The sequence below is a fragment of the Petaurus breviceps genome, unplaced genomic scaffold (genome assembly GCF_028583685.1).
Source record: "Petaurus breviceps papuanus isolate PSGF00001 unplaced genomic scaffold, PetGlider_PUasm1.0 90823, whole genome shotgun sequence".
In the NCBI taxonomy this organism is placed as follows: domain Eukaryota; kingdom Metazoa; phylum Chordata; class Mammalia; order Diprotodontia; family Petauridae; genus Petaurus; species Petaurus breviceps.
Window position 1 is genome coordinate 21,018,417 of NW_027187352.1, and position 13,906 is coordinate 21,032,322.

Genomic DNA, 13,906 nt, shown 5'->3' on the forward strand with positions numbered 1-13,906 from the left:
CCCTCTTCCTTTTTTCCAGCTTCCTTCTTTGTGATTCCCCCATTGAAATGTAAGCTTCTCAAGAAGGGCATCAGGAGGAGAAGAGGGACTATCTTTCTGCTTGTCTTTATATTCCCAGGTCTTACCTCTGTGTCTGGTACAAATGATGAACTTCCTAAGTGCTTGGTAAACTTGGCTTGGTGACCAAGAGAATAAAAATAGATATACAGCCCACAGAGGAATCAAATAAACATCTCCTTGAAATTTATACCATTTCCTCTTATTCTGTATGGAGGGGAGATAAGGAGCATTTGATTTTCATTTCCTAAAAGTTTTCAACAGCCTCGGTTTCTCTGTATCTTTGTCTCTCTGTCTGCTTAATTACAATACTTAGCCATTCTTTCCTCCTAAGTCTTATTTTCAAAATCTATCATTATCTCAGCTCCTCAAGATGTATTCCAACTACTTTCTGTCCTTCTGTAGGTAGGGGACCCAATTCCAACCATAGCCTAGGAGTGGTGTAATACTGAGTATAATAGAAATAATAGAAATCAAATTTTTGAGTCCAGGCCACTAATTAATAAGAATAAGAATATGTAGCATTTATGTTGCATCTTAAGGTTTGCAAAGTGCTTTAAATTCACCAGCTCATTTGTCAGAGGGGTACTGCTGATAGTATTACACATCTTTTATAGATAGAGAAATCGTCTCAATTTAACATAACAAGTATTTATTAAGCATCTATCTTATGCAAGGCATGGAAAGCAAGACATCAAAATGGTCCCTTATCTTAAGGAGCTTACATCCTATAAGAGGAATGTGATGCAACACGTATACCCAAAAGTAAGTGATAACAATTAAAAGAGCAGCAGCAATAACAGCATGCATGTGGTGCTTTGAGATTTACAAAGTGTTCTGCACTATGCTCTCACTTTATCCTCACAACAATCCTGGGAGATGCATGCTATTATTATCTCCGTTTTGGAGTTGAGGAAACTAAAGAACTGAGAGGTGAACAGAGGATTTGTCTAAAGTTATATAGCAATAAGTGTCTGAGGTGGGATTTGAACACACTACTTCCTGGCTCCAAATCCAATGCTCTGTCTCATGTAAAATGCATACGAAGTAAATACAAAACACATACCAAGGAAATAAAGTTATTTCAGGGAGGCAAGGAAAGGACTTAGAACTGGGTGGGGTGGGGATTTAGAGAGGAAGATTGAAAAAAAAGCCTCATAGAAGAGGTGGTACATGAACTCTGCTTCAAAGGAAAATGTAGGAGGTGTTCTTTGAGTTGGAAGGGAAGAAATGCATTCCAAACTAATGGGAGCTAATTACAAAGTGCGGGGGGGCTGTGGACTGATATGGACTATCATGTGGAGGAAGCAGCTATAGCCAGTAGGATGTGAAAAGGAAATAATAGGAAATGTCTAGAAAGGTAGACTGGAAACCAGATTGTAGAGAAATTTTAATATAATACTAAGGACTTTGTACTTAGAGGTGATAGGGAGCCGCTAAAGATGTTTGAGTAGGTGAGTAATATGGCCAGGTCCGTTATTTTAGCAGTTATCAATTTGGTAGTTTTGTCAAGAATGGATTAGAGAGAGGAAAGACAAATTAGGAGGCTATTGAAATGGTATTGGCAAGAGGTGATGAGGGTCTGAACAAGGGTAGAGGATATGGGATCCCTTAATTGCTAAATCCTCCTTGACCTCTCTGCAATATTGATACCACTGATTGCCCTCTCCAGGCTTTCCTCCTACCAGTCTAGCTGTTCCCCCATTCTGTTCTCTTAGGTCATTATCCCCATCCTACTCCCTTTCTTAAGATATACCCCAGGGTTCTGTGCTGTCTTCCTTTCTCAATCTACACACTCCACCACCCACCTCACCCTACACTTTCTCTATCATCTTCCATTTCAATTATCTTTTCTATTCACCTGCTCCCACAATCCACACATCCCACTTTCACTTTACTATAAGCACCTAGATGGGCTAAAACTCAACTTGTCCCAAACAATTTTATCTTTCTCCCTAAACTCATCTCACTTTCCAACTTCCCTGTTCCTGTCTAGGGCATCATTATCTTTCTAATCACTCCTCAGTCCTTTGTCTTTTCACTCTTGCTCACTCCCCAACTCCTCCCCCCCCCCCCATTCAATGAATTGCTACCTGTTTTTACTTCTACTTCTTCCATATTTCTCATATCCATCCCCTTCTATCCATTCACATAGCCACAATCCAGGCCCACATTACCACCTCTTCTCTGGACAATTGCAATATCCTTCTAATTCTAATTTTACTTTCCTGTCTCTTCCCTCTCCAACCCATGGCTCAATAACTAACCAATTGGTATTCCTAAATCATAAGTCTGACTGTGTCCCTCCCATCATCAGGAAGCTTTCATGTATCATTGTCCCCTCTAGGATGAAATAGAAACACCTTTGCTTGGCATTTAAAGTTCATCACATTTATTTATCATTATTTATTTATTTTGGTACTGATTTCACTTTACTACTGTAACATATTCTACAGGGTATCTCCTGTAGCTGACTTAGGTTATCTCCCTTCTTCATGGCATTCCACAGCCCACCTCCATGGCTTTATACAGGTTGTCCCACAAACCTGAAATGTTCTCCTTCCTCTAACTCTTGTAAATTCTTGCCCAACGCTCCCCGCAGTTAGCAGTCTCTACCCATGCTCCCCTGGGAAATGATTTTGTATTTACTTTGTATCTTTGTAACTATTAATTATATGTGCACATGTTGTTTCTCTTCAATACTATGTATTTTCCTTGAGTAAAACTATTTGTCTTTGTATCCCCAGTGCCCAAGATTTCCTAGCAAATTGCAGGAACTTAATAAATGCTTTTTGAGTTGAGTTGGGGAGAGAAGGCTATGAATGTCAGAGATGTAGAGAAAGAACAGATAAGACATGGCAACCTGGCAACTGACAGCAGAAAAGGGATGAAAAGGCAAGGATGGAGGTGGCTAGGTGGCATAGTGAATAGAGCACCAGCCCTGGAGTCAAGAGGACCTGAGTTCAAATCTGACCTCAGACACGTGACACTAGCCCTGTGACCTTGGGCAAGTCACTTAACCCCAATTGCCCTACCTTCCCCCCACCTCCAAAAAGCAAAAAAAAAAAAAGGCAAAAATGTTTACTAATTTGGATGACTAGAAGGATAGTAGATAGTCATGCCTTGAAAGAAATAGAGAAATATGGAGGAGGTGTGGGTTTGGGGGAAAATACAATGAGTTTTGTTTTATATGTGTCTTGTTTCAGCTCCTTAGAGGATATCCATATGGGGATATCTAGCAGGTTACTGATTCTGCAGGTCTGGAGTGCAGTAGAGAGATTAGTCCTTGATATAGATTATTACAATGGAGAAGGAAGCCAAGATAAGGAAGTGGAAGCAGCAGCTCACTAGATAGTGAACCCTGTGAAGTTGGGACCTGATTCGATTTTTGTTTGTTTTTGTTTTGGACTTTTGTTATATCCCTAGTGCCTCACAGTGTCTGGCACATAATAGGAGATTTGTAAATGTTTGCTGATCTTTTTGTGGTGGCAAAGAATTGGAAATTCAGAGGATACTTATCAACTGGGAAATGGCTGAACAAGTTATGGTAATTGAATGTAATGGAATACTACTATTCCATAAGACATGGTGAGCAAGAAGACTTCAGAAAAACCTGGAAAGACTTTCATGAACTGATGTTGATTGAAGTGAGCAGAACCAGGAGAACACTGTACACAGTAACTGTGGCACTGTACGATGACCAACTTTGTTAGACTTAACTCTTCTGAGCAATGCGATGATTGAAAACATTTCTAAAATACTCATGATGGAAAATGCTATCCACATCCAGAGAAAGAACTATGGAGTCTGAATGTAGATCGAAGCATACTATTTTCCCCTTTTTTGGATGTGTTTTTGTGTTTTCTTTCTCACGGTTTCCCCCCTTTTATTCTAATTCTTCTTTCACAATAAGTTTGGAAATATGTTGAATATGAGCATACATATATATATTATACATATATAACCTCTATGAGATTACATGCTGTCTTGGGGAGGGAGAGTGAAGGGAAAGGGGGAAATTTAGAACTCAAAATCTTATAAAAGTGAATATTGAAAACTAAAAATAAATATATTTTTTAAAATGTATGCTGAATGACTGCTCTGTGTATATGACCCTTTCTAGAAATTTGTCTGTGAAAGGGAGATGTATAGGACAGTAGCATGAAGGGATGGCAGGATCGAATAAAGTTCTCTTAAGGATTGGAGAAGCTAGACATTTTGTAGACCTAGGAAAAGAAACAATTAATGAAAAGAGTTTGAGGAAGAGAGAAAGAAGGCATGATGGGATGGATGGACAATCATTCTGAGAAGGGAGGGGATAGGATCACAAGTGGAGGGGCTTGACCTTGGTCAAGAGAAGGGATATTTCTTTGTTGAAGACTAGAAAAAAGAATGATGGATCATATGTCAGATTTAGACCTTAGAAGTAACCTAGTCCAGCTCTTTCATTTAGAGATGAATAAAGGAAGGCCCAGAAGGGATAAGTGATTTGCCTAAGGTCACACAGGACCAGAGAAAGGATTTCAATCCTAGTACCCTGACACCAATTCCAGTGATTTTTTTTTTTACTGTGCGAGAATCACCAGAAAGCCCTCATGCTCACTCAGAACGGAGCTGACAAAGAATGTAGATGGATAATAGTTAAAATGAACTGAAGTTATGTAGAATAGTATATTATATCAGTTTCACATAAAGATAGGGACTTTCCACCCTACTGCTTATCATCTTTGCAAATCAATGCATGAATACCAGCTCTCAAAATGGGACTTTCCTGCCTATAATTCTTTGTAAGTATCCACAAGCTCAACAAGTGATTTATGAAGTTACGCCATCACCAGACTTTCAAATTCCTGTCCATAAATGAAAACAGTAGGATTAGCCAGAACATTTCAGCTATTTTTTAAGGGGACAGGGGAGCATCAACTATCCTTTCCCCATAGATTGCTCTAAAGTTTTGGGAGTCAATAGACTCATTTCACTAACAGAACAAAGTTTTCCTTGATGTCTCTCCCAATACTATGCAAGTTCTTTAAGGGCAGGGGTTGCTTCCTTGTTTATATTGTTTCAGTGGAGCAAAAATGCCTGGTATATAGTAACACTAAATACATGTAGATTGATTGATGCTGCTTGTAAACCAACAGAAACTGAAGAGATCCTGAAATCGTATACAATGCCACATGTGTCAATAATTTTCCTTTTATTCCTTCCTTTTTGATCCTCCCTTCCTTGAGAACTCCGACCTCTAATAAAAAATCCCACTCATCTCCATTCCCCTTCCTCTTAACATTCAAATCTTCCATCTTATTGCACTATCAGAAATCTGGCTTCCCAGAGGAACCTACATTCCTGCTTTAGAGGCATGTTCTCCCATGTCTCATAATGCATTGGGTCAGGAGGAGTGATAGCCATACTCCTTACTCATCATTGCTATTTCAAAATCCTCTGCTACCTTCATTCAGCAACCTCTCCTTATTTGGAACTGACTAGCAACCAATATGGCCCTATCCAGGTTTTTATCACAGTCACCTGCCAGTCCCTTTGGTCCTTCTCCCTTTTTTGTCAAGAATATCAGTAACTACTTTACAGGTATCCCTTCTACCCCAACCACTGCCCTTGATATACATCATGATACCCCTTCAAACAGCTGAGCATCTCAGGTTTTCAAATGTAAATCCAACATCATTTATGCCCACTTCAGCTATACACAACAATAGTCATGTCTGGGGTGGCTAGGTGGTGGGGTGAATAGAGTACCAGCCCTGGAGTCAGGAGGACCCGAGTTCAAATCTGGTCTCAGACACCTAACACTTACTAGCCATGTGACCTTGGGAAAGTCACTTAACCCCAATTGCTCCTCCAAAAAGCAAAAAAAAAAGGATAGTCATGTCCCTGATCTAATTATCACCCACAATCCCATTACCTAAGTGATGCTGAACTCTGAAATTTGTATCCCAGACCACAGCTTTCTTTTCTTCCATCTCCCTTTGTGCCTCATTCTCCTTAAAGCTATTTATTATTCATACTCTCTGCTACTTCCAGTCCCTCCAAGAATCCCTGTTCTCCCAGCCCATCAACCCTGCTTTGGTCTTACTTTTCTCCACTTTCACTCTTGGCCCTATCCTTAGCCAGTTCAATCATATTCTTTTCTCTATTCACAAATCCCTTTCCCCATTATCCCTTCACCATTTATGATTATCTTTCTATGGAACTCCCAACTATATCTGTTCCAAACTTTTTTTTCTCAAACCTAGTCCACCTGAAATCTTTATGAGAAAATAGAGGTCCTCTACCACCTGTTTCCTCTTTTTTTTTTTTTTCCTTTTCTGCTGTTCAAAACTCCTTTACATCATTCGGTATTTTCTCTTATTTTTCTTCAGTCTTTTGATGAAGATATGGGCCTAGTCTTTGCCAAGACAAACCCCTTGACTTCTGTTTTTAATCTGACCCCATTGCTCTGCTCCAGTAGCTTACCTCTTTGATTCCCTCTCTGCTAGCTAATTTTCAGCTGTTACTTATTGACTGCTCCTTCCCTGCTGCCTCCAGACATTCCCAGATCTCCCCTGGCTGTCTTCTGCCTGAAGGTTCTTCAATGATGGGAAAGCAAGCACCTGAACTAACTCATTCAACTTTGAACAACTCTTAACTGCTAGGAATTTTTTAACCTTACTTAAAACCATTATATTCCTCTATTCTGGTCACTTTTTGTTTTCTTTTAAGAACAGAGCTACAATACTTAACTGTTAAAGGTTACCCTGACTGTCTTCAACCATATCCACAATGAAAGCATAGATTAATGAATAAAAAGCCCAAACATTTAGTGGTTACTATGTGCAAAACATCATTCTACATGCTGGGGAAACTGACAGAAAAGCAAGACAGTCTCTGCACCTCAAGACATTCACTTTCTAAAAGGGGAACAACACAGAGCAGGTTTTAGTTGCAAATCAGATGGAAAGGCTCGGTGGTCCTTAGGGTCCAGTGGCAGAGAAGATGATAATGTTCTTTAATGTCATTTCCATTGATTAAATCATGCCAGTTTCTGATGTTGAATCATTTGATAATGTCAAAGGTTTAGGCGATAAGAAACTTATTTTCTTGGTCATTAGTAGCACCCTCAGAAACAGTTGTCAGGTCACATCTGGGGTAATAGGAGTTGATCCCCACCCCCAGGATGCTGGACTGGAAGCATGATTAGCAGTATAGGGTTTTTGTTTTTTCCAAGGGGTGTGTGTGAGGGGGTCTGGGGAGGTGGGGTGAGGTGTTGTCAAGATAGAGATTCATATGCTTACATGCCTATTGGTGCTCATTGGTTAGCAGTTAGTATTGATGATGTTGGGGAAGGTGGGCCCCTTCTCCAGTGTTTGCTCCCCTCAATAAAGGCTATGGGGCTTCAGGTGGAAGCTGGTCTGGTACCTGGAGGGTATTGCTACTCCTAAGGCTCCTGACATATCTTTATTGGGATTTTGATGTTTTAATTTGCCTGGCACAGGCTGCCTTCTGTCTCTCCTTCAGGGTGTTTTGCTGCTTCATCTGGAAGGGGCAATAGGATTATTCTGACTCGAGGTGTACATAAACATCTCATCATCATCCATCTGACATAATTTGATCATCTTCCCTAGAAGGAGGAAGAATTATCTAAGAAACCTAAGCGGAAATTTTAAGTGTTCTTAATATTCAAACGATAAAAAAGAAACTGATGTGGAGAGGTTCTTATTACACCTTTCTACATAGTAGACAATCCTTTTTTGTTTGTTTCTTTATGTTTCCCCAATCAATGACATATTTCCTGGAAGCCATTGGAATGGAGGTAGTTTTGCATTCTGAAAGACAATGGCTTAGAATTCTTTTCTTTTTTTAACCTCCTCTTTGAAATGGAAATTTTCACTTAAGGGAAGTTTTAAGAACTTGGGTATTTTGTCTGCTTGAGCTGAGTCCTGTTCCTACTAGGGTGTGTCAAATACACCCAAACCTCCCTTAAAGGTTCCATCCACCCCTGAATCCTAAAACCATGAATATACCTGCTTTGATCTAGGAAAGCTTTAGTATGACCAGGCTTTGCCTTGACTCAAAGAAAAGCAATGAATTTAATGGAGTAGAGTGCAAAGTCACTCAGGCTTTCACCCATGTTTCTATATCCATTTCCAGTGATTCCAAATTTTCTAAACAGGAGTAGAAGGACTGACTGCTTTTAGCACACTAAATAGCCCTAGCTCAAATGAGGAAATAGGATAAGATTTCTTTAGGTCCTTCCTTGTTATTATGACCCTCTCTTATGAAGAATTGTGCTGGTGCTAGACATAAAGCGTACTTAGAAATACAGTATGAACTTTTGATAATAAAAGTATTTGGAGTAGGATAAATTTCCTAGAATCTCAGAAGAGTCCAACTCACCCTGGAACAGTAATTCTCTCTATAACATACTCAACAAAGGGTCATCTAGGGAGGGGGAAACTGACTACCTCTTGAAGTAGGCACTTCTGATTAGTTCTAATTGTTAGGGAGTTTTTCTTTACATCCATTGTTCCTAATTCTGCCTTCTGGGATCAAGAAGATTGAGTGTAGCCTCTCTTAAATACCCAAACGCTTCAAATATTTAAAGATATCTTCCACAGGGTCATTAAGTCCTCTCTTGTCTTTTTTTTTCTCTCTTTTCTTTTCTCATCCTTGCCATATAGACAAACTGAGCTCTCATGTTTCTTACTCTAGTAGTGATTTTCTTTTCTGGACTAAGGAATCCTGAAAAGTATGCTTATATGTATCTATACATATACATGTAACATATAGTAGGGTAGTCATGTATATAATTTTGCCATATATATATATAATTTTTCCAGTCTTTTCCTTGACTTTGGACTTTATGTTAGAATTGGGCTCTGATGATCTCTGCGGAAGGGGATGGCTAGCTAGCCTGAATTTCCTATGGCTAGTTCTGGGGGCCTAAAGATTTTTAGTGTTTCTAAGATGAGGTGATCCAGGAAGAATTCTGATCACTATCCTCCTTGTCTACATTCTGGTCCTTAATCAGGTAAGGTCTCTGTAACCTCTCCTCTACACTCTTTAACTACAACTGGGAACTTGAAAACATTTATAAGTAAAACCTCAATGAAAAATGCATATTGGACACAAGCCCAAATAGAATTCCCGGAAGAGCTTTTTTGTTTTTTAAAAGAGCAAAATATGATTTAAAAGATCAAATAAAAGCAGTAGAGGAAAAATTGGGAAAAGAAATGAGAACAATGCAAGAAAATTATGAAAGAGAATGAACAGTTTGGTAAAAGAAGTATAAAATGTCACTGAAGAAAATTTCTAAAAAATTAGAATTGGCGGGGCGGCCAGGTAGCACAGCAAGTAAGAGCACCGGCTTCAGTGTTGGGATGACCTGGAGATCGAATCCCGGGCTCAGACACTCAGCACCACACCCAGAAATAACTGGCCGTGTAACCTTGAGCAAGTTACTTAACCCCGATTGCTTAAAAAAAAAATTAGAATTGGGCAAGCACAAGCCAGTGATTCCATGAGACATAAAAAACAATAAAACAAATTTAAAATGCTGGAAAAAAGAAGAAAATGTGAAATATCTCATTGGAAACAATGACTGACTTGGAAAATAACTGAGGAGAAATAATTTGAGAATACCTGAAACCCATGATAAGAGAAAATGAGTGTAGACTTCCTATATAAAGGAAATAGCATAGAACCAGGAGATAAAGTAGAAAAGGAAAGAATTCACTGATCACCTCCTGAAAGAGAGCCCAAACTGAAAACTCCCAGGAATGTTTATAGCCAAATTCCAGAGCTACCAAGTTAATGAGAAAATACTTCAAGAACCAAAAGGAATTAATTCAAATATCATGGAGCCACAGTGAAGACCACATAAGACTTAGCATCTACCATTATAAAAGAGTGGAAATTGTATTCCAGAAGGCAAAGGGGCTAGGACTACAACCAAAAATAACCTGCCCAGCAAAACTGAGTCTAATTCTATGGGGAAGAAAATGGACATTTAATGAAATAAATGATTTTCAAGCATTTCTTATGAAAAGACCAGAGCTAATTAGTAAATTTGACACTCAAACATGACTCAAGAGAAGCATAAAAAGGTGAACATGAAGGAGAAATCATATAGAACTATTAAACTGCTTACTTTCCTATATTGGAAGATGAAACATGCAGCTCCTAGGAACTGTATCAGTATTAGGGCAGTTAGAAGGAGTCTACATAGAGGGCATGGATATGAGTTGATTATGTTGGGATGATCTTAAAAAATTATAATGGTTGGGGGTGGCTAGGTGGCACAGTGAATAGAGCACTGGCCCTGGAGTCAGGAGGACCTGAGTTCAAATGTGGCCTCAGACACTTGACACACTTACTAGCCGTGTGACCTTGGGTAAGTCACTTAACCCCAATTGCCTTGTAAAAAAATATAATGGTGAAGAAAGAAGGAGGTGCTAGGAGAATGGGGAAAGGAGAGGATGAATCAGTAAAGCTACCTCATAAAAAAGAGGTGCCAGGAAGAGTTTTTATAGTTGAGAGGAAAACTGGGAGGGGGGAAACAGCAATTGCTTGAACTTCATTCTCATCTGAATTGGTTAAAAGAAGGATTTCTCTCTCTCTCTCCCCTCTCCATGTATACACACACATACATATGTACACAATACATACAATTTACACACACACACACACACACACACACACACGCAGTTGGATATACAAATTCGTCCTACCCAACAAGGAAGTAGGAAGGGAAGGGTCTAAGAGAAAGGGAGGAGTAAAAGGGAGGGTAGATTAAGGGAGGCAGTGATCAAAAGCTAAAAAAAGGAGAGCAATAGGTAGAAAAGAATGGGATAGAGGGAAATACATAGTTAGTAATCATAACTGTGAATATAAATGGGATGAAATCACCCATAAAATGGAAGCAGATAACAGAATGGATTAAAAACCAGGATCTAATGGAGACAGACAAAACAACACATGAAAAGTTAAAATAAGGATTTGGAGCAGAATCTATCATGCTTCAGCTGAACTAAAAAAGATAGAGGAACCAACCAGAGGGCAATTCTATTCTGGATCTGATTCTTATAAGCCAGATTACTAGGAAGGTGGAGTGGAAATGATGGGTATCTTAGAAGAAAGTTCCTAGTCCATTTTTTAACTCATGAAAGAAGAGAGAAAAGCCAGGAATAGCTCCAATTTGGGAAGAACAGATTTCAAAAGACTTAGAAAAAGCATAAAAGGAATCCCATAGAATAAACTTCTACAGAGAAACTCTGCACAGGAGGAATGGAAAACTATCATGAATGAAATTCTGAAGTTACAAATAGTAACAATTTTGATGAGGAAGAAAATGGAGAGTTATCTAAAGAGAACAATGTGGATGAATAATAGAGAACTCACAAACTAGTTTAGAATTCTTTTTTTTTTTTAACTTTTTGGTGGGAGAAGGCTGGTCAGTTGGGGTTAAGTGACTTGCCCAAGGTCATACAGCTAGTAATGAGCTGATGCCAGTGAAGAAAAGGATAAAAAAGGGGATAAAAAATAATATTGGGGGAAAGGGGAGGATCAATCAATGAGATACTGCTTAGAGAAGATGGGACAATAGTTATAGACAATGGAGAGAAAAAAGCTGCTTTTATTTTCTTACATTTTCTTTGCTAAGGAAAATGATCTTTGAACTGGAGAGGACTGGACAAAAATGGTTAATAGGACGGTAATATCCGATATGAGTAGAAAAGCAGTTGAGGGAACCTAGATGCCCTTCAGTTTGCACTGAGCTGAGGAACTGCCAGAAAGAAGGGCAAATACCCGATTTTGAAAACAGGAAAGACAGTGGCATCTGAAAACTATAGGTCAGTGAGCTTGATTTTGGTTCCTGGCAAAATTCTCAAGTGTATTATTAAAGGGATGGTTAATTAACCTTTAGAAAAAGAGGTGGTGATTATGAAGTGACAGCAGGGTTTCACAAAGAATAGGTCATGCCAAAATAATCTTATTTCTTTTTTGAAGAAGGTTTCTAGACTGGTTGAACAGGAGAAAGCTATAGATGAAACTTACCTAGATTTTAGTGAAGAGCATAACAAAATCCCTCATACTATTCTAGTAGGAAAGTTGGAGAAATGGAGTTTAGGAATAGGTAGGTCTGAGCTGGTTGTATAGCAGGACTCAGAGTAGTTTGGTAACAATGCTGAAGAACAAAACTTAGCCTTGTTCTGTTTAACATTTGTATAAATGACATTGACAAAAGCATAGAGGGCAGGCTTTTCAAATTTCCCTGACACAAAGCTGTAAGGGATAGCTAACATACTGATTGACAGTCAAGATTCCAAAACAATCTGGACAATCTAGATCATTGAGCTCAATAATCTTATTTTACTGATGAAGAAACTAAGGTCTAAAATTGCAGAAAGAGTTTTTCCAGATGGCTTTTGTAACAAGGGCTCTGTCCACTATACCATATCTATTATTTCTAGTATTGTTGAAGTAAAGGGTGCTCAAGACCCCAAAATACCAACATGCCGGGTCCTGCCAAATGAATTTGACCCGTCTTCTCTCAGCCAAAGAAAAGCAACGTTTATTAAAGATTTGCCATGATGGGGAGACTCTTAAGGAGCCTTGGTATCTGTGATGCTTGTACTGGATAAGCGGGCCAGAATCATCTGACACAGAACAAGTCTGTGCTAGAAAATTCTATGGCGCTCGCAAACCACATGGAGGCAAGATGGGGTCTTATATACAGAAAGGTTGTGGGAGGAATCTAGGGGTGGTCTAGAGGAGGAGTTTGGGGAGGGTCTTCAGAAGGAGTCAGATGAGGTCAGACTCCAGTAATGAGCTTGGGGAGGGTCTTCAGGAGGAGTCAGATGAGGTTAGACTCCAGTAAATGTGTGATTAAGGGTGGGAAGTTGCTGGAGGCTACCTGGAGATGAGGCAGTGGAGGGCTAGGCTAGTTGAAGGGTAACAGACTTGGGTATAGATATTTTGGGAGGATCAAGGGTGGGGTGGGGGATATCCGGACAAGGGAGGGCTGGCTAGTAACAGAGATTTGGGCCAAGCTATAATGAAAAGCTTATGGCCTCAGACAAATGCCTCTTGAGGGAAGATTCAAGGAGAGCTCAAGTTCCCAGAGCCTGTACCTCATCAGTATCGTGAGGATTAAATGGGAAAATACATATTAATTTCCTATTCGATTCATAGAAACACAGAATTTGGAATCAGGAGGGATCTCATTGACCATATAGTCCACCAGCTTCCCAATATGGAATGTGCTCTAGAACATACCTAACAAGTGGCCATCTAGACTGTACTTGAAGACCCCTAAGGCTGGCTGGGTGGGTGGGGTGAGGACCTGCTACCATTGGAGGTGAGTCATTTCACTTTTGGACAGTTCTAATTATTAGGAACTTTTTTTCTGATATCAAGTCTCAATTTTCTCTTGGGTATCTCCTACCCATTGCTCCTGATTATGTCCTCTTGGGCCAAAGTAGTTGAGTCTAATCCCTTTGCCATATGACAAATACTAGCAGACAGCTAGGATGTGCTGACACTTCTTCCCCCTGGCCTGGGGAATAGTTTTCTTTTCTCTAGATTAGACATTCCTAGCTCCTTCAACCTGTCTACAAATCACGTGGATTCAAAGCCATTTGCCATTCTTATTGTCTCTCATGGACACTCTTGGGCTTATAAATACCCTTCTTAAACTTTGATACTTAGAAACACTCTCCAGGTTTTTTTCTGGCCAGGGAAAAGTTCATTGGGACTGTTTTCTTTATTGCTGGAATCTGTGCTTCTTAATGTAACTCAAAATTGCATTATTATTATTAATTATTATTGCTGTGACATCACTCTGCTGATTCAT